Raw genomic sequence first — 6,886 nt, 5'->3', positions numbered from 1 at the left:
CTGCCTTAGACTCTAGATCACTCACTTGATTAGAATGTTAGTATACACTACTTAAGTCCTCAGGGAAAACAGTATAAAATAATTTTTAAAGACTTAACTGTCTAAGAGAAGGAACATTCTCTTTAACAAATCACCAATGTAATGTTTTATCGCTTTAATTTTCAAGATTCAAATCTAGACACATTCTCTCAAAAAAAAAAAAAAAACCTAAACTTCATGTAGATCTAGTATATCAAATATCTAACAAGAGCATATCATCATGAAGTAATAATGGAAAACTGGTAATTAGTGGTTTTTATTCCTCATTCAGTGGCCTTACTAACTAGCAATCAAATACTTTGAATTATATGGCCTTTTTTCTCACCAATTCCCTCATTCATCAGCCTAAGTATTTAAATCCTTTTTGTGTTCTCAACCTTTATCAACTATAAAGGAGTTGATATGGTGTCTGAACATATACTTACAGTAGGATCTAAGTATACTTAGATGACTAAAAAATATTTCTAGCCCAAAGTAATGCCCCTGTCTAATTTAAACAGTTGAGCAAAAATCACAGGCAATGAGTCAGTTCTTATGTAGAAGCCTTAGTCACTTGAACTTGATTGAAGTGTGTGATGGGCTTTTTTTTTTCTGCTTTGAGTGCACCATAGTCAACCATAGTCAATACCGTCAGGATTGGAGAATACATGCGAATAACAGGCAGGTGGGAGGTTTTCACATTTGGGGAGCAGTTTTAAAAGGCAATGCCACAGTTCGTAAAAGCCAGAGAAGAGCTGTGAGTGAAATAAAGGTGATGAGATTGAAGGAGAGACACAACTTGTTATTTTTCCAGTCTGGATTGGTCTGCAATACATAATATCACTGTAAGTTTTAATAACTGAGCAACAACCAGAAAGCTCAATGCCATATGTTGTGTATGGCATCACAAGAAAAAGAGACTGTTAACTGTCTAGAGAAAAGGTCACTTGATGCATCTGAAAGTGGCTTTCTGGAGGAGAGAAAGGACAAATAAATAAGGTGTCTGAAACAACAAACAGAAAAAATGGTGCGTGCAAGCAAAAATGAACTGGTTTCCTTAACTTCCAAAAAGAACTTTCGTCACCTTAGAGCCAGGATATGGGCACGTAAAGGAATTGAGACATGGAGTTTCCACATATCACAGTGTGCAAAAGCATACGCTCAGGGGCTAGGCTGCTGGATTTGAACCCCGGTTCTGCTCCTTACCAGATGGAACTGTGGGCAAGTTCCTTAACTTCTCTTTTCTTAAGTTTCCCCTTAGAAGAGTGCTTGGCACTGTGAGTACATATTCACCACCATTAAAATGCCAACAATTATGTATTGTTTTATACAAATTTATGTTTATTAACAAAACATAACTATGCTGCAAAATTTCCTGTCTTGTACTTTGGATATTTCCAGGAATGTCAGATAGAAAACTGGAGACTGTATCAAGCAGGGTACGGTAACTAAAAAGATCCAAGGAAATGTGTGTGTTTGCGTGTTGCAGGGAGGTGGAGTAGGTAGGATCAACCCCATGCAACAAATATATTATTCCTTTTTTGCATGAAGGTAAATGGGAAGTTTACATAAAAGACATTGTATACATATTTAATACATACTTGTATTTTTCCACAGAGAATATCCTTTCATCAGCTCTCAAAAGATTGGGTATTTCTAGCTTACTTACCCATAAGCGTTTTTATTAAGAATATTTTATCACATACCTACCTTAAGCCACTAATTAAAAGCAATGAATCTTGCTCACAACTTAAAATATAGCTTGATATTCAACTCAGCTATGACTCCCACAGATGTCTATTGGAATTCTTATTCAGGCGGGAATGACAGTCAATACAGCCGGAACCCAGTCAGTCTGTGCACTCGAAAGGCAGTCTTCCTCTCACTTCCCACAAGCATGTACACTATGTCAACACATCTCTAAACCCCAGTGCAAGAGTTTTCCGGACCCATAAATCTATCACTACCAACAACTTATTGAATACTCTTATTTAAAGCCTCAATAAAGATGACTCCTTTCTGCTTTTGCTCCAAATGCAATTCAAGGAGATAAATGTATGAAGTATTACAAACTGAGTTACACTACATTTGATTCAATACCAAGATTTCTTTCCAAATATTAAAATGTCATATTCATTTGCTCACATTTCTAGTTTTTCTTTCTTTACATCTGTATTGGTTTAATTTTAATTATATAAAAACATTCTATTTTAAAAATTCAAGCTCAGAAACATTATATTGTAAGAATGAATAGTCCAATTTCACTTTAGGTGAATCGCACTCCCCTCTTCAGAGGTAATCAGGGTTAACAGTAAGTGGGTTTTAATTTATTTCAGGTAACTTTGCTTTGCTTTTGTCTTTTCTTCTTTCCTTTTCTTTTTTTTTTCTTTTTCGTTTTTACTTTTTTATTTCCTTTTGAGGGAGAGTGTAAACGAAGTTCCTCACTACCACAAATTATGCCATTGGGTTTTCCACGTTAGAGGAAGTCACAGGGGTCGGAACATCCAGAGTGCAATGAATAAGCTCCATTCTGGGTAAACCACCTTCATAATCACAGTATCTCACCTGCCAGCTAAGTATTCCCAGATTACCTCCCATGCAATATGTAACATATATATATATATATATATATATATATATATATATATATATACACATGAATATATTTATATATGTGTGTGTACATGTCTGCACATACATACATATGATTTTGTTTTTAAACACATATTTTACCAAATGACATGTCTATAATTAATATCAGTAATTTGCTTTTTTCATCTTGCACTAAGTGTTGGAGAGCTTTCCATGCTGGCATACACATGACTGGTATGTTTATAATCTATGTCATTATTCTACAGTATAAATACACTGGAGTTCAACTAGTTTACTACCAATGGATGTGTAGGTTGAGTGCAGTTTTGTTAACTGTCTAATCCTTGTATTTGCATGGTTAGGGAAGTAGGGCTTATTTCTCTAGAAAAGACATCTAGAGGTAGTATCACTGGCACTAGAAAGACTGCACATTACATTTTTGTTAGATCCTGAAATTTTTCCCTGCAAATATGACTTGGCTATGTCCCCACCCAAATCTCATTTCGAAGTTTAATACAAATTGTAATCCCCACCAGCCTAGGGAAGGACCTGGTAGGAGATGATTGGATCACAGGGTTGTTTCTCCCATGCTGTTCTCATGATAGTGAATTCTCATGAGATCTCATGGTTTTATAAGTGTCAGTTTACCCTCTCTCTCTTTCTCTCTCTTGCCTGCTGCCATGTAAGACATGACTGCTTCACCTGTAATTTCCATGTATCAAGGGAGGGCAGTAATTGAATTATGGGGGCAGATTTCCCATGCTGTTCTCTTGATAGTGAGTTCTCATGAGATCTGAGGCAGTTTATAAAGCAGTTTTCCCTGCTTGCTCACTCTCTCTCACTTGCCACCATGTAAGGTGTGCCTGCTTCCTCTTCTGCTATGATTGTAAGTTTTCTGAGGCCTCCCCAGCCATGCAAAACTGTGAGTCAATTAAACCTCTTTCCTTTATAAATGACCCAGTCTCAGGAAAAACTCTTTATAGCAGTGTGTAAACGGACTAATACAGAACTTGTACATGCAACTACAGAGTTAATCAGCATTTATTTTACATCATCATTACCTACTGTAAGAAATTAAGGTTTGTTATATTTTCCTACAATGATGAGAAAAATATTATCATTTTCTTTTCATTTACATTTTCCTGCTTGCTAATGAGGTTGAGCATCTTAAGCTATTTTTAGTTATTTAGTTCATTGAACAATTTTTTGTTTTATAATTTATGGTCTCTATAAATCATGGTAAGTAATCTTTTTTTTTAATTCTTATTTTTTATTGCATTTTAGGTTTTGGGGTACATGTGATGAACATGAAAGATTGTTGCATAGGTACACACATAGCAGTGTGGTTTGCTGCCTTCCGTCCCCTCACCTGTATCTGTCATTTCTCCCCATGCTATCTCTTCCCACCTCCACACCCCCCCGCCCCTCCCCCATTTCCCCCCAATGGACCCCAGTGTGTAATGCTCCCCTCCCTGTGTCCATGTGTTCTCATTGTTCAATACCCGCCTATGAGTGAGAATATATGGTGTTTGATTTTCTGCTCTTGTGTCAGTTCGCTGAGAATGATGGTTTCCAGGTTCATCCATGTCCCTACAAGGGACATGTACTCATCGTTTTTGATGGCTGCGTAATATTCCATGGTGTATATGTACCACATTTTCCCTATCCAGTCTATCATCGTTGGGCATTTGGGTTGGTTCCAGGTCTTTGCTATTGTAAACAGTGCTGCAATGAACATTCGTGTGCACGTGTCCTTGTAGTAGAATGATTTATAATCCTTTGGATATATACCCAGTAATGGGATTGCTGGGTCAAATGGGATTTCTATTTTTAGGTCCTTGAGGAATCGCCACACTGTCTTCCACAATGGTTGAATTAATTTACATTCCCACCAACAGTGTAAAAGTGTTCCTATTTCTCCACATCCTCTGCAGCATCTGTTGTTTCCCGATTTTTTAATGATGGCCATTCTAATTGGTGTGAAATGGTATCTCAATGTGGTTTTGATTTGCATTTCTCTAATGACCAGTGATGATGAGCATTTTTCATATGTTTGTTGGCCTCCTGTATGTCTTCTTTTGTAAAGTATCCGTTCATATCCTTCGCCCATTTTTGAATGGGCTTGTTTGTTTTTTTCTTGTAGATCTGCTTTAGTTCTTTGTAAATTCTGGATATCAGCCCCTTGTCAGATGGGTAGGCTGCAAAAATTTTTTCCCATTCTGTTGGTTGCCGATTCACTCTACTGACTGTTTCTTTTGCCGTGCAGAAGCTGTGGAGTTTGGTTAGGTCCCATTTGTCTATTTTGGTTTTTGTTGCCATTGCTTTTGGCGTTTTGGTCATGAAGTCCTTGCCTACACCTATGTCCTGAATGGTTTTGCCTAGATTTTCTTCTAAGGTTTTTATGGTATTAGGTCTGATGTTTAAGTCTTTAATCCATCTGGAGTTAATTTTGGTGTAAGGTGTCAGGAAGGGGTCCTGTTTCTGCTTTCTGCACATGGCTAGCCAGTTTTCCCAACACCATTTATTAAACGGGGAATCCTTTCCCCATTGCTTGTTTTTGTCAGATTTGTCGAAGATCAGATGGTTGTAGGTATGTTGTATTTCCTCTGAGGCCTCTGTTCTGTTCCATTGGTCTATATCTCTATTTTGGTACCAGTACCATGCTGTTTTGATTACTGTAGCCTTGTAGTATGGTTTGAAGTCCAGTAGTGTGATGTTTGTTCTTTTTGCTTAGAATTGACTTGGCTATGCGGGCTCTCTTTTGGTTCCATATGAAGTTTAAGGTGTTTTTTTCCAGTTCTGTGAAGAAGGTCATTGGTAGCTTGATGGGAATAGCGTTGAATCTGTAAATTACTTTGGGCAGTATGGCCATTTTCACGATGTTGATTCTTCCTAACCATGAACATGGAATGTTTCTCCATCCGTTTGTATCCTCTCTTATTTCGTTGAGCAATGGCTTGTAGTTCTCCTTGAAGAGGTCCTTTACGTTCCTTGTTAGTTGTATTCCTAGGTACTTTATTCTCTTTGTAGCAATTGTGAATGGCAGTTCGTTCTTGATTTGGCTCTCTTGAAGTCTATTACTGGTGTATAGGAATGCTTGTGATTTTTGCACGTTGATTTTGTATCCTGAGACTTTGCTGAAGTTGTTTATCAGTTTCAGGAGATTTTGGGCTGAGATGATGGGGTCTTCCAGATATACAATCATGTCATCTGCAAATAGAGACAATTTGATTTCCTCCTTTCCAATTTGGATACCGTTTATTTCTTTTTCTTGCCTGATTGCTCTGGCTAGAACTTCCAGTACTATATTGAATAGGAGTGGTGAGAGAGGGCATCCTTGTCTAGTGCCAGAGTTCAAAGGGAATGCTTTCAGTTTTTGCCCATTCAGTATGATATTGGCTATTGGTTTGTCATAAATAGCTTTTATTATTTTGAGATACGTTCCATCAATACCTAGTTTATTGAAACCAAAAGAGAGCTCACATAGCCAAGGCAATCCTAAGCAAAAAAGGAACAAAGCTGGAGGCATCACACTACCTGACTTCAATCTATACTTCAAGGCTACAGTAAGCAATACAGCATGGTACTGGTACCAAAACAGAGATATAGACCAATGGAACAGAACAGAGGCCTCGGAAGTAACACCACACGTCTACGACCATCTGGTCTTTGACAAATCTGACAAAAACAAGCAATGGATAAAGGAATCCCTGTTTAATAAATGGTGTTGGGAAAACTGGCTAGCCATGTGCAGAAAGCTGAAACTGGACCCCTTCCTGACACATTACACTAAAATTAACTCCAGATGAATTAAAGATTTAAACATAAGACCTAACACCATAAAAACCCTAGAAGAAAACCTAGGCAAAACCATTCAGGACATAGGCATAGGCAAGGACTTCATGACTAAAACACTAAAACCAATGGCGACAAAAGCCAAAATAGACAAATGGGATCTAATTAAAATTAAGAGTTTCTGCACAGCAAAAGAAACAATCATCAGAGTGAACTGGTAACCAACAGAATGGAAAAAAATTTTTGCACTCTACCCATCTGACAAAGGGCTAATATCCGGAATCTACAAAGAGCTAAAGCAGATTTACAATGAACAAACAAACAAAAACATTTGAAAGTGAGTGAAGGAGATGAACAGACACTTTTCAAAAGAAGACATTTATGAGGCAAACAAACATGAAAAAAATGCTCATCATCACTAGTCATTAGAGAAATGGAAATCAAAACCACATTGAGATATCATCTCATGCCAGTTAGAATG

At 37.4% G+C, this 6,886-nt stretch overlaps 1 non-coding gene across 1 annotated transcript; it reads right to left on the bottom strand.

Annotated features, from left to right (window-relative positions):
* Window positions 1-2,434: 2,434 nt before the first annotated feature.
* On the bottom strand, window positions 2,435-2,598 carry LOC120363521 (U1 spliceosomal RNA). Its single transcript, XR_005579060.1, has one exon. It is a non-coding gene; the product is annotated as a U1 spliceosomal RNA (small nuclear RNA).
* Window positions 2,599-6,886: the final 4,288 nt, after the last annotated feature.

The sequence above is a fragment of the Saimiri boliviensis genome, chromosome 4, assembly GCF_048565385.1.
Source record: "Saimiri boliviensis isolate mSaiBol1 chromosome 4, mSaiBol1.pri, whole genome shotgun sequence".
In the NCBI taxonomy this organism is placed as follows: Eukaryota; Metazoa; Chordata; class Mammalia; order Primates; family Cebidae; genus Saimiri; species Saimiri boliviensis.
Note: the sequence above shows the minus strand (reverse complement) of the source record. Positions and strands in the feature narration are given on the sequence as shown.